Below are 25,152 nucleotides of genomic sequence, written 5' to 3' on the forward strand. Positions count from 1 at the left end.
TGAGACGTTTTCATCTGTCCGACCAAAACTACTGAATATTCTGGTGTTTGGTTTGCAGAAACCAGATTATCCTGCTAAAAACAGCGACGAAGATGAATTATGAAATGAAGTTTTCTGAACATCTATGCAGAAAGTCTTTGTTCTCCTCACTGCGGCTGTGACCGCTTGGTGAACTCTTTCAGCCTGGATGACGAGCTTCAGGAAAAATAAGATGATTTCACACCTTTTGAATTTGTTTCCCATCTTTGAAGCTTGAAAGGAAAAGCCGTCTCCCCTCCGTGGTGAGGGTCTCGGCTCTTTCTGTCCTCCTTTCCTCACTTATTACACCTCTTATCTGCTTCTCCTTCTCCGTATTCTCTGCCGTCTCATTTCCTCTCGCTTCTTCTCCTCGACGCTCGCTGAGGAGCAGATGATGTAAAAACTCCTCCAGCCTCTGCAACAGCAGCCTGAGCCCAGTTTAGTTTTATGTCTAGACGTCTATTACTCAGAGATTAGTGAGGAGAAAAAAGCTGCAGCGGTCTGTTGATTGGAGGTTTGTTCACATCTGGGAGGAAAAACCTCGAAAAACAAAAACATCTTTAAACTTCTGTGGATCCAGCGAGCGTCAGGCTGCAGGGCGTAAAGCTGCGCAGGAAAACATTACAGCAACATTTTGGTTTATTTAGCCGGAAATAGAGAAAAAAATGGAGGTTCATTTTTTCACTAGAATTTAAACCACAGATTAAATATTTAAATCCCAACTAAATGTTTAAATCTTATAGTTTACAAACTAAATATTTAGTTCCAACTCAAAATAAATGAAATGTTCAAATATTTAGCTTGCTAGCTAAGTGTTTAGCTAGCAAGCTAAATATATTTAGTTAGCAATCACCTAAATATTTGGTAAGTAGATATTTAGTTAATATGCAAATTCATTAGGAGATGTGCGGAAGTGGACTATCAAAATAAAAGCTGGGTTTTATGAATCTCTACATGCTGCTGGATGAAAATCAGCTTCAGTGAATCGATGTGAACGACTGAAGACATTCGGTTATTTACACAGCTTTTATTTTGATAGTACACTTCCTCTTTTCAATAAGTGAATTTGCATATCAGCTAATTATTTAGCTAATATGCAAATATTATTATATTTTATATTTAGCTTGCACCTAAATATAGTTGGCAAACTAACTATTTAGTTAACAAGCTAAATATTTAGTTAGCATGCTAGCTACTTTGTTAGCTTGTTATATAAACACTTAGGTAGCAAGCTAAATATTCTGATTGGAAAATTAACTTTTTACCTGAATATTTTATTTTCTATTTCTTGTGTCAGCTAAGTATTTAGCTTGTGAGTTAATTATTTAGTTGGAACTGACGTTTATAAACGTATAAATAACATGTTGACTCATTTTTTCTCCGGCCGGCTAAATAAACCGTCTGATTGGTGTGAATATTTTCCTTTCCGATCCGCTCAGATGAGAACAGGTTGCTGTCGGAGCGCAGGCCCAGACGGTTTCATGCTTTATTGTTCTCTGGGTGTAAAGCTCTCTTCTTCTTCTGTTGCTGCTGAGACGCTTTCTCTGAACTATTAGGAGTTTCTAAGCCCGGCTAAGCTCTTAAGCTGCTCTGATAGTTTTGTCACCTTGGTTTCCTCGCCGTTTTCTCCTCTAATTCCCTTTTCATCCTCTGGTGTCTGTGCAGCTCACTGAGACGCTGCTGCTGGGAGTCGGGACAGAGCCGCTTCCTACACACTGAACGCGACTTTACATCCTCCTACTGTTCAAAACAGGCTGACTGTGAGAAGGTGATTGTTTTGTTCTGACTCCTCCTCCAGTGTCTGCAGGGTCTCAGCTCCCTGGCTGCACAGTAAGCTAACATTAAAGAGCTTTTTATGAAAAAGTCTCATTTTAAAGCCAAACTGGGTTGTTTCTTCTTCTGCAGCTTCAGTCTGACTGTTACTGAACTGTTTTACGCTGCGTTCACACCAGCCCTGTTCGCTCCGCTTTAATCCGACCCCAGTCCGTTTGACCCGCTCAGTTTGTCGAGTCAAAGTCCGGTTCGGTTGGTGAGGTGTGAACGCTAATCGACCTCTGACCTCTGGTCCTCCAAGTCTCAGTCTGGGTTCGGTTGAATCCAGCTCTGATTTGATATAACACCAAGCGGACCAGAACCAGGAAGTGGACTACAACGCAGGGCATTCTGGGTAAATCCAACCAAAGCTAACATGTTAGCCTAGCACTAGCAGCAGAAATGTCTCCTGGTCTTTAGCCAAAGACTAAAGAGAAATCCTCCAACACTAAAATCTGACACCTCCATCTTGTTTCCATCTGGTGAAGAAGGAAGTTGCTCTCAGTGTCTTCAGAGGTTTTTGTGTCGTTTCTTTCAGTGGTTCTTGGTGCAGCGCCCCCACAGGCCAGGAGGGGAACAGGTTGGTTTGGGTCAGAACCACAGCAGCTGGAGGTGGAGCAGATGATGGAGTTCTGATCCGGACCATCAGCTGTGAAAACAGCTTCACTGTCTGATGTTTTATCTGAACTTTTTTCCTCAGCTTTTAAGCTAATCTGCAGTAAATCGTCTGCAGTTGCATTCACACAAATTCTCCACCATCTTTTCCTCGCTGCAGCAGGATTTACTGTCATGGGAAACAGGAAGTCAATATTTCTCAGTCTGAGTTCTTAAAAACCTCCTCCAGCTGCCAGCAGGACCTTAATGGCTTCAGTCAGCAGCTGTTCGGTTTCTGACGCAGCTAAACAAGGTCTGATCATCATCCTGCAGCCGCCGCGTTGACATCGGCCATAAAAACCTCCAGCTAATTGAATCATGGAAATAAATAATAGGCTATTTAGAAAAAACTCACATTTTTCTAGAATGTTTTTCTGCGATGAATTGGTTCTTTATTGTGTATTTTACTAAACTGCGTCGCCTCTTTAGGAAACTGAAAACACAAAGGACTGAAGGATGCGGCGAGATTTATGAGAACAAAGCAGAACCTCAAAGTTCACACCAACACGGATCCTAACAGAGAATAAAACTGTTTAAGGATAAACACAGTTTTATTGTTTCCAGTGATAAAACCTGATGCTAGTCTGAAGTTGTTCAAATGAACAGAATCAGTAAAATAATGCTTCACCTGGTAGAAAGAAGAAAAACAGGTGAAACTTTTTCATGCCTGCGTTTCATCTCCTTCCAGCAGCAACAGAGCATCAGAGACAGAAAGGAGAACCTGAATGGTACTGAAGGAGGTGAAGACGAGGACGCCGTTTCATCTCAGCTTCTCCCACAGGTCCTTCCTCTGTTGTCCTTCCTCTCGGCGGAGCGCGGGAATTATACGCAGCTCTCCTCGCTCCCAAACAGGAAGGAGATAACATGCAGCACCTGGAGCGCCGTAGAGTCCCGTTCAAAGGCTGCGATGATTCTCCTTCACAGAGCGAGCCTCGCAGCGCAGAGATGGAGGGATGAGAGGACGGAGAGCCAGATGAAAGAGGGAGCAGGAAGACTGGAGGCCGGGCGGCACGGAGGCTCCTGGTGGGAGAGGAAGAGAATGAAGGAGAGGTCAACACAAGGAAAGTTTGGTGGAAACATAACCAGCACAAACTAATCCTGGCTTTAGATTTTAACAGAAACCTCTTTAACGTAGGATTATTATTTAAACCTTCATTTTCACATTTATTGGCCTATTTAAAGAGGAACTGCAACATTTTGGTTACTGAAGCTGCTCTTCCACCTAATCTGAGGTAAACCTGAGAGCGGCTCGGTTTGGTACCGTCTCTTTAAATAAAACCCCGCCCCCTCCAAGTCGCAGAGCATCCCACTCCGCCCCGGTCGAACTTTGGCTCATCGTCTGACCACTAGGCAGTGACATAACACACCAGCAGACCAGGAGGCGGACTTTAGGATATAAGCAAGGTGTCTTCCATGTTTGAGCAGATGCTGTATAGATTCGGGCCTTTACACTTGACATCCACATAAGCCTGTAAGGGTAAGCGTCTCTTTCTTTTTAGCACTAAAAAGAATAAAATAAGTAAACTCTGATTGTTCTGTGTTGGCTGATTTCCTGTTCGTGTGCTCACACGTTTTGGGTCCGTCGAGTTTAAATCACAACAGTAATAAAACGGTTCAAAACACGATTCTGTCCTCAGGGAGCTAACAGCTAGCACACAGCGCTAACATTAGCAAACGATGCTAATGCTAGCAAAACAACGGCCATGATGTCACATCAAGACAACAAACTCACGTCTGAAGTAAAGGTTGTTGTCATTTTAGCATTGTTAGCAGCGTAGCGCTTTCCTGCATCCGTCGTTTCCATGGAGACAGAAGGAACTGAACCGTCAACCAGACGAAGACTTTTGGTAAATCTTCCCTCTGGTGGAGGTTTCTAAAGTTTTATGAAACATTTCCCTGCTGATGGGGAACATTCAAAAGTAAAATAAAGTTTAACTTTAGCGGTTCTGGTGCTGGAGGACGGTTTAGTTCACAAACCCAACAACCAAACATCCTCACTCCTTGAACTTAGAAAACGAAATCCCCGTTGAAAAAAAAAAAGATGGATTCATGAACCTGGTTATCTGGAAGTTCATGACGATGTGAAAGTTAAAAACCGTAAAAAGGATCAGAGAAAACTGAAAAATGTGACCAAACAGAATCTATCAACGCAGCAGGAGAGACTGGATGGAACCTCTCTGCTCTCAGAGACGTTCACAACCAAAAGACTGAAAACAGATTATTTAAAATCAGAGTCATCTTCACCGTGATGAAGAAACTTTACAGCATTGCTTCACCTCCTCCTGACCCGACCCAGAACCGGCGCTGGAACCTGGCGGCCCGGCCTCCGAGTGAACCTGAACAGGAAGTCTGACACGATGAAGATCCTCCGTTCTCTGCCGCTTCGCACGAAACATCAGACGACTGGAAACCTGTCAGGAATCAACTCTGAAACAATACGTGGGCTGAATACACACCGACACACACACACCCACACACCGACACACACACACCGACACACACACACACACACCGACACACACAGACACACACACACACACACACGGTGAGCTTCTCCAACCTGGAGACAAACACATTTTCTCCACTCAGAGTCAAAGCTGTGACAGCCGGTGGATTATTATGGGATGTTTTATGGATTAAAGGCTGTCAGCGCTGTAAGGCGAACAACAGTTCACTAGAGACAAAACCACCAGAACCACTGGACGGGTCCAGAAGCGAGAGGCCAGCCAACCCCCAAACCCAAAATGGGATTCATGGAGTTCTGGATCAGAAACACAAACGTGTATGAAAACATTTTCTATGCTAAAGTTAATAAAACTATTTTTCAATATTAGTTTTTCTACTAAAAATGTGATTAAAATCACATGTGAATAAGTTTGTTCACATCAGTTATTCATCAACATTCAGCTCCATCATCCTCCAACCACTTCCTGTCTTCTTCTTCTTCATGGTTTCCTCCAGTAGCAACAACCAGATGTTGGTCAATATCTGGTTGTTGACATTTTGTTCCCAAAATGTCAAATCGTGCAACTAAAAGTTGAATGGAAACGCAGCGACTGGAACCGTCAGACTTACTGGAGTTCTGCTGTTCTCTTAGTTAGACCAGCAGATTTCTTATCTGGATCAGGATCAGTGGTTTGGACCAGAACCGGAGCGGTTCTGACGATTCATCATCGTTTCAATCGAGGCTCTGATCTCATTCGCATAACAAGCCGCAGCATTTGGAACCCGGCCGCCGTTTGTTTCTGTTTCAGCAACAGCTGAAGATAAAACTGAACGTCATCATGAGCCAAACTTTAGTTCATTAAACTCACATCGCTGGGAATCTGATGTTTTACCTTCCAAACCATCTGGACCCGAATCCGGTTCTGTTCATTTTACCAGAATGGAACCAAAACCTGCAGCAAGAAAAACAACCTGGCAGAGGTTAAAGGTCATCGAGACGTCTGAAGTCATCATCCTCCAGAGAGGAAGATTATTCCACACATAAAGAAACGTGTACAATTTTAAAATAAGAAATAAAATCAAAGTTATAATCTATTTTAAAAATTTTATAAAAGTAAAATACATTTAAATGACAAAAATGAAACAATTAAAAATAAAATATAATCTTAAAAATTAGTAAAAAATATAAAACATTTTTAAAATAAAAAATAAAATGAGAATTACAGAAAGTAAATTAACATTCGAACATTTAAGTTAAAATAAAAAAATTTAAGATAAATAACATTTTAAATGTAAACAAATGTATATATACTGTATATATAAAGAGAGATTTAAAATTAAAATTAAAATGAAAGAAAATAATACATTTCTAAGTTAAGAATTGTTAAAATGTTTTAAATAATACTGAAACAAACATCATTCGCAGGATGAAAGCCAACCTTCCCAGAAGTGGACGCTCAGCTGCATGTCAATAATCAGCATAAAGGATCAGATTATTGTAAAAACTAGGAAACTCCAACCTGAGAAAAACACGTTCCTGGATCAGAACCGACGCTTTTTAATGAGCGCGGTGAAGCATCTTCTAATGAACGGATCTTTGAGTTCCTCTGCGTTAATAAGACAGAAACATTAAAGGATGTGAAGCAGAAACAAACAGCTCTATGATCATCGCTTAGCAGCAGGACGAATATCTGGAGCCTAGAGAAACATCAACTAGAAACAACCTGACGATCCGAGAGAATCTGGAGAATCTGATTAATCTGATTAATCTGATTAATCTGTCGTCATCGCAGTTCCTCCTGATCCATTTAAACGTTAAGATGGAAAAAGAAATAAACTTTTTTTCATTTCTGGGCTTGAATCCCAAATTAAAATGAAACAGATCATTTTTAAGCAGGAGTGAAATTTTATTCATGAACCAGCTGTTCAAATTTTAAATGACAGAAAGCTTTATGAAATGCAGAACGGTGATTCATCAGCAGCAGATCTACGGAGGTTTTCCTCGACTGAACGTTTCCCGCCCGGTTTTCCACAGAGAGCAGCTTAGTTCCCGCTAACCGAGCGAGTCGCAGCGGGACGGATTTAATCTGGAATCTGATCTGATCCCAGATGGATCTGCAGATTACCGAACAATCGGCGCTTCTTCCAGCAGCAGCAGCACATTTAAAGGGACATTTACGCCCCGTTTCTGCTGTTCCTCACCAGGCCTGAGCTATTTCTTCATCTGAACACAAGTCTACGGAAGCCCTGAAAGGACAAGAATTAAAAGAATAATATCTTTGAAGGCCCATTTTTTAAAGTCTGACCAAATTTTCTTTATCTCTTGACTTTAAGTCATGTGCAACTGAAAAAAAAAATCTAGATTAAAACTTTTTTTTTCTCCTAAAAACTTTGAACAATTGTGTTTTTTATCAAATATTTGTGATAAAAACTATTTTACAGCAAACAACCAACAGAGTGGAAAAGAAAAAAGTTCTCTTCATTTTTCTTTGTCTCACTTGAATCCTGAAGAGCTCATGAAAAAAATGGTTCATTTTAATTAGTCTACTTTTATTTTTTTTTACGTTTGTTTACGTGTCAGTTCTTTTCCATCTCATTCAATTTATTTGCTTAAGTGAGAAAAAAATGTTAGTAAAAAATATTTTATTTTTGTGTGTTCAAAAGAGAAAAAAATACCAAATGGGTATTTTTTCATTAAGGAAAAATACTTAAAGGAATATTTTGTTGGTTGCATCCTGCAGAAATAGTTTTTTTAGTATGCTCCCTTTAGGCATTTCAGGTCTTCCGTAGAATTCATCCAGTCTTTACTCTCTGTTGCAGCTTGTTTCCCTAAACTGGAGTTGCTGCTCCACCTGAACCGGGCCGTGTCCTGGACCCAAACCAGACAGATCAGAACCGGGCCATGCCCTGGACCCACACGGATCAGAACCGGGCCATGTCCTGGACCCAAACCAGACAGATCAGAACCGGGCCGTGTCCTGGACCCAAACCAGACGGATCAGAACCGGGCCGTGTCCTGGACCCAAACCAGACGGATCAGAACCGGGCAGAGTTATTTTGGGCTGCAGAGGACAGATTGAATTAAAGCCGGATTAATCCCGGCTGAATTTGTGTCATTCCTCCAAGCGACACTAAATCCAAATCAAATTACACGACCGAACCGCTGCTGCCACGGCGACCACCATCACCTTCATCTCCACCACCATCATCATCATCACCCCAGGCCATCGTGTTGCTCCTCTCCAGCTGTGTCTGATGCCAGGCGCCTAATTGGATCTGACGGGTTCTGGACCCGACACAGGATCATTACATGGGGGGCGACTCTGGGTCCGCCAGCACAAACAGAACCAACCGGACCCGGACCTCCACCAGCTGCTGCTGCTCAGCCCCGCCCGGCAGTTTTTCATGTGTTTACATTCATTCATGGTTGAATTTGCATGTTATTATGTTTTATTTGGATTAATCCAGTTAATTAAATAATCTGGGATTAATTCATCACTTCTAATCAAAAATCAGGTGTTGATGAAACGGAGCTTCAGTGTCATGGATTTCAATAAGATGAACCAGGAACCAACGTTCTGAAATGTTTCAGAAATCCTCGTTTCTGGTTCCTGGTTTGGACGCTCAGCCTGAAGGTTAGAAACTGAGTCACCTGAAATCGCCTCCATGTGGGCGGAGCTTATCCCCGCAGCCGGCTCTGATGGACCCATCAGGCCTTTAATAAAACCTCCGCTGAATTCTACTCTGCACAGTTTGGACCTTAGGAACCAGAGATTTAGAGCTAAACGCTTCTTAGGCTGCAGTAAATAATGCGGCGCCGACGTCACATTGTTGCCGTTTTCCAGCAGTGGAGGAAAGATGGCCGCCATCATCAGCTGCTGGTTTTTACGTTTCTTCAGAGACTTTTTACTCGTTCATCAAGTTACAAAGGACAAAGATCAGCAGTTTCACTCCAGCTTTCCCTCCCCAAGATGGCGGCTCAATCTGCGTCCGCATGCTGGCGTCAACATGACTCCCAGTCGTCTGGATTTCTTAACTTTGTCCTCAACATGGTATTTAAACGTAGCCAGCCTCTCTGTCTGACACACTAATGAATCTCCTGGAGCCATTTTTCATTCCTAACAGGAAGTGCTGGTTGTTTTGAAGGATTCTGATTGGCTGACAGGTTTTAGCTGTCCCTACACTGCCCCCTATGGGTTAGGCATGTTTATAACAACAATCAGTGGCAAAATTCAGCAGGTTTTTGTGGATTAACACTTTTCTTAAACCGGTCAGGTGTGGAAGAGATTATTTTATAGAAACAAATATACGCTCTCTTTACCTCTTCCTCTCCTCCTCTCTTACCCGCTCAGATCATTCCTCCCATCAGGCGTCCAACCAGCCTTAGAAAACCTCTGAATCTCTTCCAGTCTGCAGCGCTGTGCCGCTTGAAGGCTGAGAGGAAACCCAGAGGGACACAGCGAGGGAGATGAGGAAGACGAGGAGTCCATTCCTGTCATGTTTGCGCTGTTCTACAAGCCTGGGATCTCCTGAGCAGAGCAGAAAACAGGAGGATGAAGCGGTGAGAAGAAACTCTGACAGCAGGAAGTGAAGACAAATGTTTTCCTGGACTGAAGAACAAAAAGCTGACAGAGGCTCAGAGAAGACAGGAAATAAGACATGTTAGGTCTAGTCAAAGTGTTTGTCTGGGAGAAGCTCAGCTGATCTCTGGGGAGGGAGGGCGGGAAAGATCAACGAAGAGGAATAAATAAGAGAAGAAGACAGAAACAGTAGAGCTGCAGGGAGAAAGAAGAGATGAAGGAGGAGAAGGAAATGTTTCTGTGATCCGATCTGACAGAATCGAGCCGCCAGGACCGGAACCGGAACGATTCGTCACGGTGAATTGGATTAACTGGTTTAGCAGCAGTGAAACGATTAATCGACTCATCAGGCTCAACGGCTCAGCTGATGAACCCAACAGAACCGACGTTTGTCTCCTGGATTCAGGTTGTAATGTTAAGAACCTTTTAACCACTAAATGATTCACGTTTGGTTTTCATCTGGAGTATTTTTCTGTTTTCATCTGGAATCTGCTCAGAGACGTCTGGATCCCAAAGCAGAGATCCAGACATGATCAGATTAGAATCAGAATAAATCCAGAAACCTGCAGTAATCCTGCAGCTGCTGCAGGTAGAAACAATACGGCTTATGAATAATACAGGAGCCTGAAGGCAGAGCGGGAACCTGAACGGCTGAGGAAGAGGAGGAGGGATGAAGGTGTCCAGAGATCAGAAACCCTCTGGGTTCTTCACCATCCTCTTCCTCATCCCATTCAATGTTTATATCAGCAGCTGCACCTTGGTGGAAATCCATGCATGGAGGTTTAGAGCCACATGAGCTTATTTTTATCTTCTGAGACTCGCCCTGTCGCCACGGCATCCCCCGGTTCCTGTCCCTTCTCCACGCTGCAGTAACGGGATTGCAGCGCTGCGAGTTCACGCAGAGGCCAGACCGTCTGGAGGACGAAAAGTTTCAGCTCAGTTGGCAGAAAGTTGGAGCGATTTATCTCAGCCTGCAGAAACGGCGCAGAAAACTAAAATCTGATGGAGAGAGAGAGAGAGAGAGAGAGCTGCAGCAGGACGGGATGACGCAACACCAAGCCTGGCTCAAAAGGCGCAGTGAGGAACTGACTGCTGCAGAATCACCTGCTACATATTCAGCTAACAAACTAAACATCTGGCTGCTAAACGTCTGCATGGACGTTAAAACTGCATGTTTTAGGAACAAAAACAAAAACATGTCACCTGAGCAACAACTGGAGAAACCCAGCTGCAGCAGAAGGTTTTGATCCACCAGCATTAAAATCAGAGTAGTTTTTAGCTGTGGTGAGCACAGCTAGCTAAAAGGTTAGCTTTGATAACCACTGGTCCACAAACCAGAAATCTTAAGTTCTGCTAACGCTAAACCACTAAACACATCTTAAAAATTAGTGGAAGATGAAGCTAAACTGCTAAACACTTTAAAAACACTTAGCAGCAGTGAATTTTAAACTGCTAAACAGATTAAAAACTAGCAGAAGCTAACTAGCTTTCCATGCTGCAGCAGGAAGTGAGTCTCCTGGATGCTTTCATGCTGCTGCAGCAGGAAGTGAGTCTCCTGGATGCTTTCATGCTGCAGCAGCAGGAAGTGATTCTCCTGGATGTCTCCATGCTGCTGCAGCAGGAAGTGAGTCTCCTGGATGTTTTCATGCTGCAGCAGCAGGAAGTGATTCTCCTGGATGTCTCCATGCTGCTGCAGCAGAACATGAACAGATACAGATTAGCGCTGAGCTTCCTCTCTGGTTCCTGATGTTCTGGGTTCTGTTTCCATGTCAGCTGCACAGGAAACGCTTTAAGGCCTCACCAGAGGGAAGATCCGCCTGCAGCAACATGTCTGATGTGTGTGTGTGTGTGTGTGTGTGTGTTCTCTACCCCCACAGCAGCAGTAGGAAGTGAAACTCAGAATATATTCAGATTATCGATCGTCTGGCTCTCAGTGGGAGTTTCGTCTGATGGAGGTAAAGAAACGTCTCCAACTTCTGAACAAATGTCATCTGATCTAAAAACGTCTCCAGAATCCTGGTGAGGTTTCATCCTCCTCCACAACCTGCAGAAACTCCAATGAAACCATAAATCATAACCACAGACAAACAGATTTTCATCACTTTTCTAATAAACTGCTCTAAAAGTAGAAGCGGTGATTTCTCCGGAGGAATCTGCTCGAACATGAAGCCATTAAGCAATAATTAGATCCATTATGAATCAACTGATTTCCTGCTGATTAACCAAAACCAACAGAAAATGAAACATGATCTGCAGCCTGTTATCACTCATCACCAGGAGAGCATCCAGCTGGAATCACCCAGGCTGTTTACTGTCTCCACATGCAGGAGGGCAAAGAGCCGCTTCTCCTGACGCCATTTAAGGAAAATTATTATCATTTCTGCAATTTTCTCAGAATTTCCCCCAGTAAAAGTTATTCACGAAGCATTCAGGCCTTAAAGGGGCAGTGGCACAATGAAGTAACTATGTTAGCTTCAGTTGTGATCAAAATGACCTAAAAAATTTAATTCCTGATTTAACACCTTGACATCGGGTGTCTGCCTCTTTAAGAAGCTCCGCCTCCAGGAAGCCATCCAACATGGCTCCTCTGTTTACCCTTTAATATTTTCACCAGCGTCGCTCTGAGCAGCAGCTCCTGTAACGAGCTCAGCTGATGTTTGCTAATTGCTGCTGGCTAGTCTGAAGGAGCCGAGTTGCAGAGGAGGAGCTGCGCCTTGAAGGCGGGGCTAAGTCCACCCAGGAGTTTTTACCCAGCTGAACGGTTACCATGGAGATTAAAGGATCTGTCCAACATGGAGGATCAGGGTCAGCTGTGACGTAACTTTATTCATAACGTTTTATTTTTCATTTTCTCAGATCATCTTAAAACCGTTTGGAAAGTTGGAAAAACATCAAAGTTCATCTGGGTAAACGATGGAAGCCAGTCAGGTCGACTCAGAGGTCGTCCCAGTTCAGCCCAGAGCTGGTGTGAAACCAGTCAGCCGAGGTCCGGGTCCGGTTGTTCAGGAGAACAGCAGGACGAAGAGTCATGATGCAATCGGCGGATCAGAACGCCGCTAATCCGCCTTTAAATCTCTGCAGGATTATAATCTGCAGCTGTTGGCTTCATGGAGACGGTCGCCATGAAAAACATCCAGACCTGAAAACGTGATGAATCGGGAGCAGCTCTGATTCCTGCTGCGTTTGGTTTCCTGCAGACCTGCTGGCTGATCCTCATCAGGAGGAAGGATCCAGTCCAGGCAGCAGCCGCTCCCACACAGGTGTGTGTCCACCTGAAGGAACGTCTTAGAAAAAAAATCACTTCCTGTTTCAGTCCAGAACCTCAAAATGTTTCTGATTCACAGATTCACGACAGCCAGCTGGTTTCTCTGCGTGTTTTCCACCTGAAGTCATCAAAACAAAGCGGTTCTGATCCCACTGAGCTCTGAGCCTCCGGTCCGGTCCGGTCCAGTCCGGTCTCGGGGTCGACATGAAAACGTCTCTCTGTTTCAGTCCCACAGAAACCAGGAAGCAGGTGATGATGAGGAACTGGAGCCGCAATACAGGTTATCAGGAGAAAGGTGAGTCATGTTACCTGGACAGGTAACCCAGGCTGCATTCAGTCCGCTTCAGGCCAACTCCGGTCCGGTTGGTGACGTGTGAAGTGAACTCTGGTTAGGTTTGAATGTGAACGCCAAGCGGACCGGAGACCGCTCCAAAAGCAAGAAGTGGACTACAGCGCAGGGCATTCTGGGTAAATACAACCAAAGCTAATGTGCTAGCCTAGCGCTAGCAGCAGAAATGGCTCCTGGTCTTCAGCCAAAGACTAAAGAGAAATCCTCCAACACTAAAATCCTCCATCTTGTTTCCATCTGGTGAAGCAGGAAGTTGCTCTCAGTGTCTTCAGAGGTTTTTGTGTCGTTTCCTTCAGCAGTTCTTGGTGCAGCGCCCCCACAGGCCAGGAGGGGAACAGGTTGGTTTGACTCAGAACCACAGCAGATGATGGAGTTCTGGTTCCAGTAGAACCGGGTCTACCGGACCATCAGCTGTTAAACGCCCTAAAGCTGCTCTGACTGTGTTTAAATGTCTTTATCTCAGTCATGTGACATCAAGCATCTGTTTGTTGAACCAACTTTATGCATAAATTGCTTTAAAATAAAATAACCAGATCAAAGTGCTGAACATGGCTGCAAACTAGAAACACATTTAAATCAAACATCTGTAAAAATAGGAGAATTATTAAAATGGAAATTTTAACAGAGAATTCAGTCTTAGATGATGAAAACTAAAGAATAAAGATGGCTTTTAAAACATAAAACATGTCTGAGTTTTTTTAAAAGTGTAAATAATATTCTGTTAATAAAAAGAAAATAAAGAATATCTGAGCTGCAGACATCTGGAGCTGAAACAAAAACGTTGATGAAAAACGACTTTTACTGGAACGATCCGGTGAAAATCCAGCAGCCTGGATGTTGGATTTCGTGGAAAATGGTTCAACGCCCAGTGGTGGAGAAAGTACTCAAAAAATGTACTTAAGTAAAAGTACAAATACACAGGCAAAAATGTACTCAAGTAAAAGTCAAAGTACCACATTAACATTTTACTTAAGTAAAAGTAAAAAAGTACTGGCTTTTAAAAATACTTAAGTATTAAAAGTAAAAGTACTTGCTGAATACATAACCTAATCGCTAATATCATTAAGTGTGCCGATAGTATTTAATTTGAATACATCATAAATGTGCCATTTTAATAAACAATGTCACAGATTAAACATGTTCTTATTGTGTTTATTCTCTGTAAGAGTTTAGACTTAGATATGTGATTCTATGCATCATAATTTCAGGGATGGAAACATCTTATTTCCTGTCCTAACGTAGCATGAACTTCATTAGTGACATTTATTTAGAAAGAAATCCAACTGAAAGGGGATGGAACGAAGGTGTGGGGGGGAAGACATGCAATCGAGGAGCCACGTAGCAGAGTTGTAGTGAAGACCACTGAACACGAGACCAAGACCAGCGCCCTGCGCTACATGACACAATAAAATGAAGTGCACCTATCAAAATTGGTTCTCAGATTGATCTGAAAGATCCACATTTCCATAAAAACACCTAGATATAAATACTTAGAGCTGAAATATATTTAACCAGTATCAATTACAACTCATTTCATTCTGTTTTGCTTTCATCGCTGTGCTACAATCCGCAGAGGTCGCCTGCCATCCCTATAAAAATAACGCCCTGGGCGGTTGCCCATATTGCCCATGTCAGAAACCACAACTGTCTGCACCATTAAACCATGAAACATAGCAATTAACTGTAATTGCTATGTTACAATTACAGTTGTAATTGTAACATTACAACAACACTATGAACACTGTCCAATGGCGCAACAAGCAGAAGGAGCACCATGACTGTTCTCATCCTCCCTCCCACTGCATGTTTGCCACCATGACAGGAGACAAAATCAACCAATGAGCATGCTCTGTGTTCATACGTTCAACTTTTACTTATTCGGCAATTAAATAAATGTGTGTGTGTGTGTGTATATATATATATATATATATATATATATATATATATATAGCTATATATAGCTATTGCAGTGTATACAAGAACAAAGAACGGCTCTCAGTGAGGCTTCAGTCCCATCAACCTTAGTAAAGATCCGTCCAGAAGAATCGGATCGTTCCTGAATCCACACAATAATTCAGCGCATGAGTGACAACTTTTTTTCATCGCAGATGCAACATGTGTCTCAGTACAGCTAGCTTTGCTAGCATCACGTCCACAGATCTTACCTTTCTTTAAGCTTTCCTTCCAAGTGACGCTAAAAGTTGGACAAAGTCCCACCGTCTGTGAAAGCGAAGCGCTGCTGGTTTTACATGTCGTCATATCTTATGATTTATGCAGCTATTATCGATTAGTTAGACATCTTCTCCCGCTCAGAGGAAACCACTGCGCATGTCTGGAGCTCCGCGTGCTAGTAAAGGGGGAGACTATGGGTGACAACAGACACTAAGTCACGTTATTGCTTGGATTTTACGGCGCCACCTTAAAGTCCCTGAACTTCATATTTTAACGGACAAAAAGAGAGCAGTGCGACTTGGATGTAACGAGTAACGCGACACTTTTGTAGAAATGTAGTGAAGTAGAAAGTACAGATACTTACTGTAAAATGTAGTGGAGTAAAAGTAGAAAGTACCCATTATTAAATCTACTTAAGTAAAGTACAGATACATGAAAATTGTACTTAAGTACAGTAACGAAGTACTTGTACTTCGTTACTTCCCACCACTGTCAACGCCCCGCTGTGAGACGGTGGGGGCAGGAAACTCCGTACCCCGGAGAGCGACAACGATTAGGTGATGGCAGCATTAACTCCAGGAGGGAATCACAGCCAAACACAACCAAAGACCAGGAGAGGAAATTAAACAAAACGTTAAAATAGCAGAATGTAAGTCAAAGTGGAGAGCAGTAGGAGAAGAAAGTGAGGAGAAGAGCTACAGAGAACGACCAGGATAATCTGAGCTGCTTCTGTAGGTCAGAGAGTCTGAATCTCTGATGTAACACTGCAAAAACACAAAATATTATTATTAATTTTAGTCTCTAGTGCAGTGCTGTCCAAACCTTTTGCCATGAGAGTGGCACACAAGTTTGATCATTAAATGAAATGAAAAGTTTTTCTCCACGCTCAGTGAGCCGAACGCTGAACAGTACAATCTGTCAAATTGGTTTGATTTTTCAGAAAATAGATTGTTATTCATGTTAGAGCTTCTTCAAAAACGTTTGAATATTTTCCACTGCCTCCAACAGTCTGCAAGATTTGCAGTCAGGGGCCTCACAAAATCATTCCAAGGGCCACAAATGGCCCCCGAGCCACATGTTGGACACCCCTCTTCTGGTGCAAATATCTTAGTAAACTTAAAACTAACAAAACAAACTTTATAGATATTGATTGATGAAGTTCTAGTTTCTTTGGCTGATTATTTCATTTATCACATGAACAAAATAATCTGGCAGATTAACGATATTTTTCATCAACATTAAGGAATTATTGACTTAAAAAAGCTCCTGAGGATCAATTTATAGATTAGTTTTGTTTTAATTAAAACAAAACTAAGATCTTTGCAGCAGAAACTAATCTTGCTAATATTTTGTGGTTTTGCAGAGCAGCTGCTGATGATCCTGGTTCTCATCTCCTTCCAGGTCAGGAGGAAACTCCTCTCTGACCTTTGACCTCTCCCGGTACTAGACTGCAGCGTCTCGACTCCAGAACCGAAACATTAAGATCCGATTAACTCCAGAACTCCGACACCAACAGGTTCTTCTCACAGATAAACCTGAATGTGTTGAGCGCGTTAAGCAGCATCAGCAAGGTGCTGCAGCACCATCAGCTGCTGCAGCTCAGTTTAAAGAGCAGTGAAGTGTAAATGCCAGTGGATGCTGTTAGCTGCTGATAGCCCCGGCGGCACCGTGAGGAGCCTGAACGGTTTCTGGGCCGACACCTTCCATCTCTATCTGAGGCTGCGGTTTAACGAGCGCATTAAAAGCTCTATTAATCTGCAGTAATGACGCTGCGTGGTTATTACCGCGCCGCGCTCGGAGTGCTGGGAGCTCTCCGTCACACGAGATGGAGAAAACAAATCATCTTTATTGTCAGCTGCCACGCTGATGTGGGACATTTGTTAACATTTAGAAATGACACCAAATTAATGGAGACGGTCGCCGTGGCAACGACAGACACAGCAGACTGAACAGAAAAGTTTTCTGCTCGTTCTAACAAAGTGAGGCTTTTTCTGGTGGACACTATTTTATATTTCCTCAGTGAAGAGCAGTGATGAAGATGACTCGACTGTAACAGGAAGGGAAGCGTTTAACTTCCTCTGAAAATACTTAAAGGTTGTTTTCCTCCTGATGGTCCGGTCGACCCGGTTCTACTGGAACCAGAACTTCATCACCTGCTCCACCTCCAGCTGCTGTGGTTCTCTGAGTCAAACCAACCTGTTCCCCTCCTGGCCTGTGGGGGCGCTGCACCAAGAACCACTGAAGGAAACGACGAAAAACCCTGAAGACACTGAGAGCAACTTCCTTCTTCACCAGATGGAAACAAGATGGAGGCGTCAGATTTTTCTCTTTAGTCTTTGGCTGAAGACCAGGAGCCATTTCTGCTGCTAGCGCTAGGCTAGCATGTTAGCTTTGTTTGTATCTACCCAGAATGCCCTGCTGCTTTAGGAGCGGTCTCCGGTCCGCTTGGCGTTCACATGCATTCAAACCGAAGCAGAGTTCACTTCAGAGTTTGATTTGACTTTGTGGACAGACTTAATAGTTTCAGAAATTCTTTGATATTGATAAAAGTTCCACTTATTTCACTTATAAATACTTCATAATTATTCAAGAATCATTGACTTACAGCAGCTCCTATATCTGTGTAAAGTTACTTCTAAGATATTTTCATGTCTTGAGGACTTTTTAGCAGAAAGCAGGCAGATTTACTTGGTAATATTTTGTGTTTTTGCAGATTTAAACTTCCTGCCTGTTTCCAGTGGGAAGCAGAGTTTTATGAATATTAAAGTCATGTTTCAGTATTTAATAGATGTCGCCTCTTCCTCATCCTCCACCTTCCACCCTCATGCGGCTCCCAGCGCTCCGGTCCGGTTCCCAGCGGGTCTCATCGGCCCGTAATGACGCCGCTGCTTCCTCAGACGCACGTCTCCAGGTTTGGCTGTGTGATTAGGAGCGGCTGCAGGCGGCGCGCTGCGTGGCTGAGGAGGGGACGCAGGTGTGGCGCAGATATTGGGAACGGCTTCAAATTAAAGCCAGTTTAGGAGGCGCCGGTCTGTCAGGACCGGTCCATCAGAACCACTTCCAGGATCAGGCCTCATTATTCTCATGTTAGGGAAAACTGGGGCTTTGAAATCATTTCATGGAGGGCTGATGTTTCACATGAAAGCCAACTTATCTGCACAAACTGGTCACTGGATCCTAAACTGCCTCTGCCAACCTATTTCCATGGAAATGAAAGTTTAATGCACACAAAGCGTCCTCCAGGCGCAGGAGGAGAAGAGCTGCAGCAGCAGCGAGGACGAGAGGACCGCAGCTAACTGTAGCTAACCACAAATAACCGCAGCTAACTGTAGCTAACCACAAATAACCGCAGCTAACTGTAGCTAACCACAAATAACCGCAGTTAACTGTAGCTAACCACAAATAACCGCAGCTAACTGTAGCTAACCACAAATAACCGCAGCTAACTGTAGCTAACCACAAATAACCACAGCTAACTGTAGCTAACCACAAATAACCGCAGCTAACTGTAGCTAACCACAAATAACTGCAGCTAACTGTAGCTAACCACAAATAACCGCAGCTAACTGTAGCTAACCACAAATAACCGCAGCTAACTGTAGCTAACCACAAATAACCGCAGCTAACTGTAGCTAACTGTAGCTAACCACAAATAACTGCAGCTAACTGTAGCTAACCACAAATAACCGCAGCTAACTGTAGCTAACCACAAATAACCGCAGCTAACTGTAGCTAACCACACACAGCTACAGTTTGCTGCAGCTATTCAAAACTTCCTGGAGCTTAAAGACTTCATTTATACATCATTAGACTGAATCCTGATCCGTTCTGATCGATTCCCTCAGCGAGAGCTTCCAGTAGGTCAGACACACACACACACACACACACACACATACACACACACACACACACCCTCAGGGCTCAGGATGAAAGGGATTTTAAGCAGAGCGCCGTCTGAAGGGCCTTCATAAATATTTCATCAGAAGATTAATTGGACGTTTACTCAGACATCATCTGATTGGAAGACGAATCAGAAGCAGCTTCTGTCTCTGCTCACCTCTCATAACATCACGACTTCCTGTTTCCTTTCTGCAGGTTGAGACGAGTCCTAAAGGTGTTTCACACCTGATGGTCCGGTAGACTCTGTCCTACTGGAACCAGAACTTCAACATTTGCTCCATTTCCAGCTGCTGTGGTTCTTTCTCTCTGCTCTGAGTCAAACCAAACCCCAGTAATTAATACGTACATTATGCCGTCTAATATTAAAGGGACAATATTCTGCATTTTCCAGGCACATAGGGCCATTTATAGCACATTTTAGCTTTTAACTGTATCCTTTGTTTTCACACAATAACAGTATTTTTTTTCTTACATAAAAAATGTATCTACCAAACTGAAAAAGGTGTAATGCTCCTTTAAAAGGTAAAGGTATTTTTATTTATGTAGCACATTTTCAGCAGCCATACAAAGTGCTTTTAAAGCTGTGTCTCTTTACTAAGCTTCACACACAGGCAGCCGTTACTTACTCACCGGATGTCGTAACAAAATGGTTTCTCTGGTTTTTACAATAACCCACAAATAAATGTCCATTTTAAAGAGACTAAAACAACGTCCTGTGTGAGAACCGTTTCAAAGTCAATTCAGAAATCCTCCAGCTGCTCCTCAGCTAGCTCAACACACAGCTACAAAGTCTGCTAGCATTAGCATTAATTAGCCTCCAGAATTACGTCCCGTTTTCACAATACTGATCAGAAACATCACAACGTGATTCACTAATTGACTCTCGATTCAATAAACTTTTCAAGTCTTAAAGGTAAATATTATTTATGCATCTAAATTCATTTTTACTTACCTCTGACACAGAAAAGATGAGACACGCTGTGAGCTTCCATTAGCATCTGACAGGAAGGTTTCTTCTTCCTCTGTGCCACCAATGCGACAGGCGCCCCTAGCGGTTGTACGTGGAATCGCACCGAAAAACTGAAATGACAAATTAAGGCTGGAAAACAAAAATTAATGTTGTGTGCCTATTTTTATGCTTCATGTTTTCATTACCTATAGAAACTTGTTTTTCACTCGTCTACATTAAAGTCAAAGCAGCTGCAGGTTTTTTCTGATGAGGGAAAAACATTAAAAATGATGTGAAACATAAATATTCTGAGGTTCAAACTCAAAGTTTATCACAACATTTCAGTTCTTATCGACTGAGTTGATTTTTATCCTTTTCCTGTAGAACTGCGACGTTCACAATAAAGTTACCAAAATAAAAGCATGTAGTTACAATAAACAAAGGTAACTTTACTCAGTCTGTCTTTACAAAGTCAGTTTTACGTATTTTAACAAAAAATGAGCGGTTTGAGAAAACCAAACTGTGACTTTGACAGAAGGTGAAGGTGAATATTTTTAGGAGTCGCATTAAACGACGCGCTGCATGAATTATGCAGATTGCTGCAACATTTCCCCTCAGAGGGGAGGACTTTATGGGTCCTGGGAGAACGGATTTATGACTGCAGGATGCATCGGCTGCGGCCGAACATTTGTCTGAAGGTTTCATTTGGACTCCAGATGGAGAGCTGATTGGCTGCAGAGTTAGCCGCTCCAGTAAAGAGTTAACGGAGAGTTAAAGAGGAGCCATGATGAGGCTGAAGGGTGTTTGGAGGGCAGAGCAGCAGGGGGCGGGGGAAAGATGTGATATTGTTAATGCTACAGTAAATTAATATTCGCGTGAGTTCATCCATCAGCAGAGCAGGCGAGCCGTGAGGAACATGATAATACAGACTGTGAGCTGAGAGATCCAGAGGTTCAAACTGATTGTTTCTATAGCAACAAACAAACAAACAAACTAATTATTTCAGTTCAATCACATTTATTCTCATTAATCCAGTGCGTTTAAATAAAATTAGTTTCAAAGTTTCTCTCTAATTAACCCCATCAGAGCATCAAATAATTGGCTTGCAGCATTTAGTCCTCCTGACCAGCAGGGGGCGACAGTGGAGAGGAAAACACCCCGTTAACAGGGAGAAAGCCCCAGTAGAACCAGAACCAGAACCTGGCTCAGTTAAAGGAAGAGTTTCAGATATTAACCCTCTAATGTGTATTTTTTGTTTGTTTCGTTTTCATTCTTTTATTTTGCCTCCAGTTTTCCGTCAGGCCTCAGACTCGAACCGACCAGCGATGGAAAAACTCCACATGAAACTGCAGCCAGCCTGCAGGTCCTGGGTGAGGCCAGGATGGAGCAGCAGATGGAGCAGAGACCAGGCTGCATTAATTAGGGTATCGCTCTGGTCTGTGGGGTCAGGACCTTTGACCTCTGGTCCCGACATACGGACCGCCCTCAGTCTGCTGTCCTCTGTGTGAGGAGCTGAGTGGGTTCAGCTCGGCTGCAGGATGGAAACAGAAAGGTTCTGTCTGAGAGCCGGCCTCTTCCAGGAGACTTGTAAAGATAACAATGGGCCAATTACCATCTAATTGCTACAGATAACCAGTTCAATACTTTCTGCTGGACCAATTTCACTTTAATTGTCCAAATTAGATTCAATTAGATGTTGGTGCGGCTGGAATAGATGCTCTGACTCCCAACACGTTTCCCCTGCATGCTGAGAAACGCATCGTCCTCTTCGGGGAATCTGCTGATGATCAGATTACCGACTTTATTCCAGGTTGATGCAGCTAATCCAGCTGGGAATTACTAAAAAATTACAAAATTACAGGCCGTCTGAACCTGAAAAGCAGAAGCGGCTGAAGCACCAAGGATGAAGCCTGGATGCCTTTTTAATGCTTCTGGATGAGAGATTAAAATGTTGTGATCACAGCAGCGAATGCAGCTGCTAAATGTAATTACTGGATTACAGCGACCTCTGAGCCTGGAGGTCAGAGCGGATCAGAACCGACCCGCAGTTCTGCAGGTTCTGTGACATGAAATGACTCTAAAAACAGATCCTGAAGGAAAAGCTGGAGATCAGTTGGCTGGTTTGGGTTTTTTAAAAATTACATCGCTGCTCGTTTTAATCCAGAATCAGAAATTCATCAACAAGTGAGTTTGAAAAGGTTTTCCATTCAGCGTCGTTTACTGTTGCATCCTGGGATAAAAAAACGTTCCCTTCCTGGACGGCAGACGGTTTGGTTTGGTTCGGTCCGGTCCGGTTCGGTTTTGTTCGGTTCAGTATTTTGTGTTTTCCAGCCACATGGCGTCATTTTGTAGCACAATGCTGTATGTATAAATATAACTTTAAAGAACTTTTACTTCCTTGAACATCTTGAAAATGGGTCTCTGTCTCTTTAAGAAACTCCTGCTCATCCTGAAGCTCCGCCTCCAGGAAGTCGTCCCAACATGGCTCCTCTATTAACCCTTTAACGTTTTCACCAGTGTTGCTCTGAGCAGCAGCTCCTGTAATGAGCTCAGCAACTGTTTGCTAATTGCTGTTGGCTAGTCTGAAGGAGCAGAGAGGGGGAGGAGCTGCGCCTCAGGGGCGGGGCTAGGTCCACCCAGGCATTTTGGACAGCTGAATGGTTGCCATGGAGATGAAAGGATTTCTGAAAGAATGAAGGAATAACATTATACGACGATGGAAACGTAAAAGAGATTTCATACGATACTGGCCCTTTAAATCCCAGGATCCTTTGCTGTGTTTGGGACAAAAACCCGACAAAGTGATGAAAATGAGCTGAGAGAGACTGTGGGAATCTGAATGTTTCTCTGAACTTCACTTCACCTCGTTCTTCAGCCGCTCTCCGCCTGCTTTCATCTTCCTCCGTCTGATCCCTTCACTCCTGCTGCCTTCCTCTTCCTCAGAGCGTCTTCTTCTTCTTCCCTTTCATCCCTGCGGCTCGCTCCTGTCTTCAACGCTTTACACACTTTTACCCCCCGTTAGCAGAACAAACTCAGCTTCCTGTCAAACTCTTTAACACGACGAGTTTCATTTTCTGACAGCAGCACCAGAAGAGTTTGAGCGCCGCTTGTTTTCTACGGAAGCCTGGAAGGCCAAGGAGATTCTTTTCTTTTAATAAATCTGGACAATTTTTTCCTCTCAACTTTAAAGTCACATGAAAGTAAAAAAAACAACTTTATACAACTAAAACAACTAAATATTGTCAAGTTGAGCTTTTTTCCAGAAGAGGAGAATAAAATTTGATCAGATGTTTTTTTTCTATTATTTCTGACATTAAAAACATTTCAAACAAAGAGGAAAATATATTTTTTAAATCTTGATTTTGAATGGCAAATGAAGGAAAAGAAGGTTGATGTTTAGATTTTGCTTTTTTTTAATTCAATCAAAAAAATTTTCTGTTTTTTTTTTTAAATCTTTTTTTAGCAAAAAGCTTGAAAAATTCATGACAGAAATTTTTCTGTCCTTTAAAATTTAATTCAGTTCAATTAAAAAATACGTTACTGATCATAAAGGGAAATTAAATGTTGTTGTAAATCATTTAGTATTTTAATATAAATCAATATAAATCAATATAAATATAAATCATTTAATTAAAGGTTTAATGTAGATAACATTAAATAACTTTATTTCGTCCTGGTCGTGGAACGCTGGACCAGCTCTACACCCTCGGCAGGGTCCTGGAGGGTGCATGGGAGTTCGCCCAACCAGTCTACATGTGTTTTGTGGACCTGGAGAAGGCGTTCGACCGTGTCCCTCGGGGAGCCCTGTGGGGGGTTCTCCGGGAGTATGGGGTACCGGGCCCTTTGATACGGGCTGTCAGGTCCCTGTATGACCGGTGTCAGAGTCTGGTCCGCATTGCCGGCAGTAAGTCGGGCTCGTTTCCGGTGAGAGTTGGACTCCGCCAGGGCTGCCCTTTGTCACCGATTCTGTTCATCACTTTCATGGACAGAATTTCTAGGCGCAGCCAAGGTGTTGAGGGGATCCGATTTGGTGGCCTTAGGATCTCATCTCTGCTTTTTGCAGACGATGTGGTCCTTTTGGCTTCATCAGATCGTGATCTGCAGCTCTCGCTGGAGCGGTTCGCAGCCGAGTGTGACGCGGCCGGGATGAGGATCAGTGCCTCCAAATCCGAGGCCATGGTCTTGAGCCGGAAAAGGGTAGAGTGCCTTCTCCGGGTCAGGGGGGGTGTCCTGCCCCAAGTGGAGGAGTTTAAGTATCTCGGGATCTTGTTCACGAATGGGGGAAGAAGGGAGCGGGAGATCGACAGGCGGATTGGCGCAGCGTCTGCTGTCAAGCGGGCGCTGTACCGGTCCGTCGTGGTGAAGAGAGAGCTGAGCCAAAAAGCGAAGCTCTCGATTTACCGGTCGATCTACGTTCCCACCCTCATCTATGGTCATGAGCTTTGGGTCATGACCGAAAGAACGAGATCGCGGATACAAGCGGCCGAAATGGGTTTTCTCCGTAGGGTGGCTGGGCTCTCCCTTAGAGATAGGGTGAGAAGCTCAGTCATCCGGGAGGGACTCAGAGTAGAGCCGCTGCTCCTTCACATCGAGAGGAGCCAGTTGAGGTGGCTCGGGCATCTGGTCAGGATGCCTCCTAGACGCCTCCCTGGTGAGGTGTTCCGGGCACGTCCCACCGGGAGGAGGCCCCGGGGAAGACCCAGGACACGCTGGAGGGACTATGTCTCTCGGCTGGCCTGGGAACGCCTCGGGATTCCCCCGGAGGAGCTAGAAGAAGTGGCTGGGGAGAGGGAAGTCTGGGCCTCCCTTCTGAAGCTGCTACCCCCGCGACCCGACCTCGGATAAGCGGAAGAAGATGGATGGATGGATGGATGGATTAAATAACTTTTAACAATTAAAACATTTCTCTTTTCCATTCTGTTGGATGTTTGCTGTATAAATTTAAATATATTTACTATATAGTCAGAAATACTGAACAGAAAAACATAAAGGAAATATTCCACAAAAA

At 43.4% G+C, this 25,152-nt stretch overlaps 1 long non-coding RNA gene across 8 annotated transcripts; it reads right to left on the minus strand.

The window, feature by feature from the left end:
• Positions 1–2,934: 2,934 nt before the first annotated feature.
• LOC116730634 (uncharacterized) lies at positions 2,935–22,593 on the minus strand. 8 transcript variants are annotated; one of them, XR_004341371.1, is made up of 5 exons: positions 20,351–22,593; positions 20,148–20,275; positions 9,274–9,458; positions 4,217–5,882; positions 2,935–3,504 (listed from the first exon to the last, which is right to left on the minus strand). It is a non-coding gene; the product is annotated as an uncharacterized LOC116730634 (long non-coding RNA). The 8 variants fall into 8 exon arrangements; XR_004341369.1 differs by having other exon boundaries at positions 20,148–22,592; XR_004341370.1 differs by lacking the exons at positions 20,148–20,275; positions 20,351–22,593 and adding an exon at positions 10,713–11,054.
• Positions 22,594–25,152: the final 2,559 nt, after the last annotated feature.

The sequence above is a fragment of the Xiphophorus hellerii genome, chromosome 13 (genome assembly GCF_003331165.1).
Source record: "Xiphophorus hellerii strain 12219 chromosome 13, Xiphophorus_hellerii-4.1, whole genome shotgun sequence".
Classification (NCBI taxonomy): domain Eukaryota; kingdom Metazoa; phylum Chordata; class Actinopteri; order Cyprinodontiformes; family Poeciliidae; genus Xiphophorus; species Xiphophorus hellerii.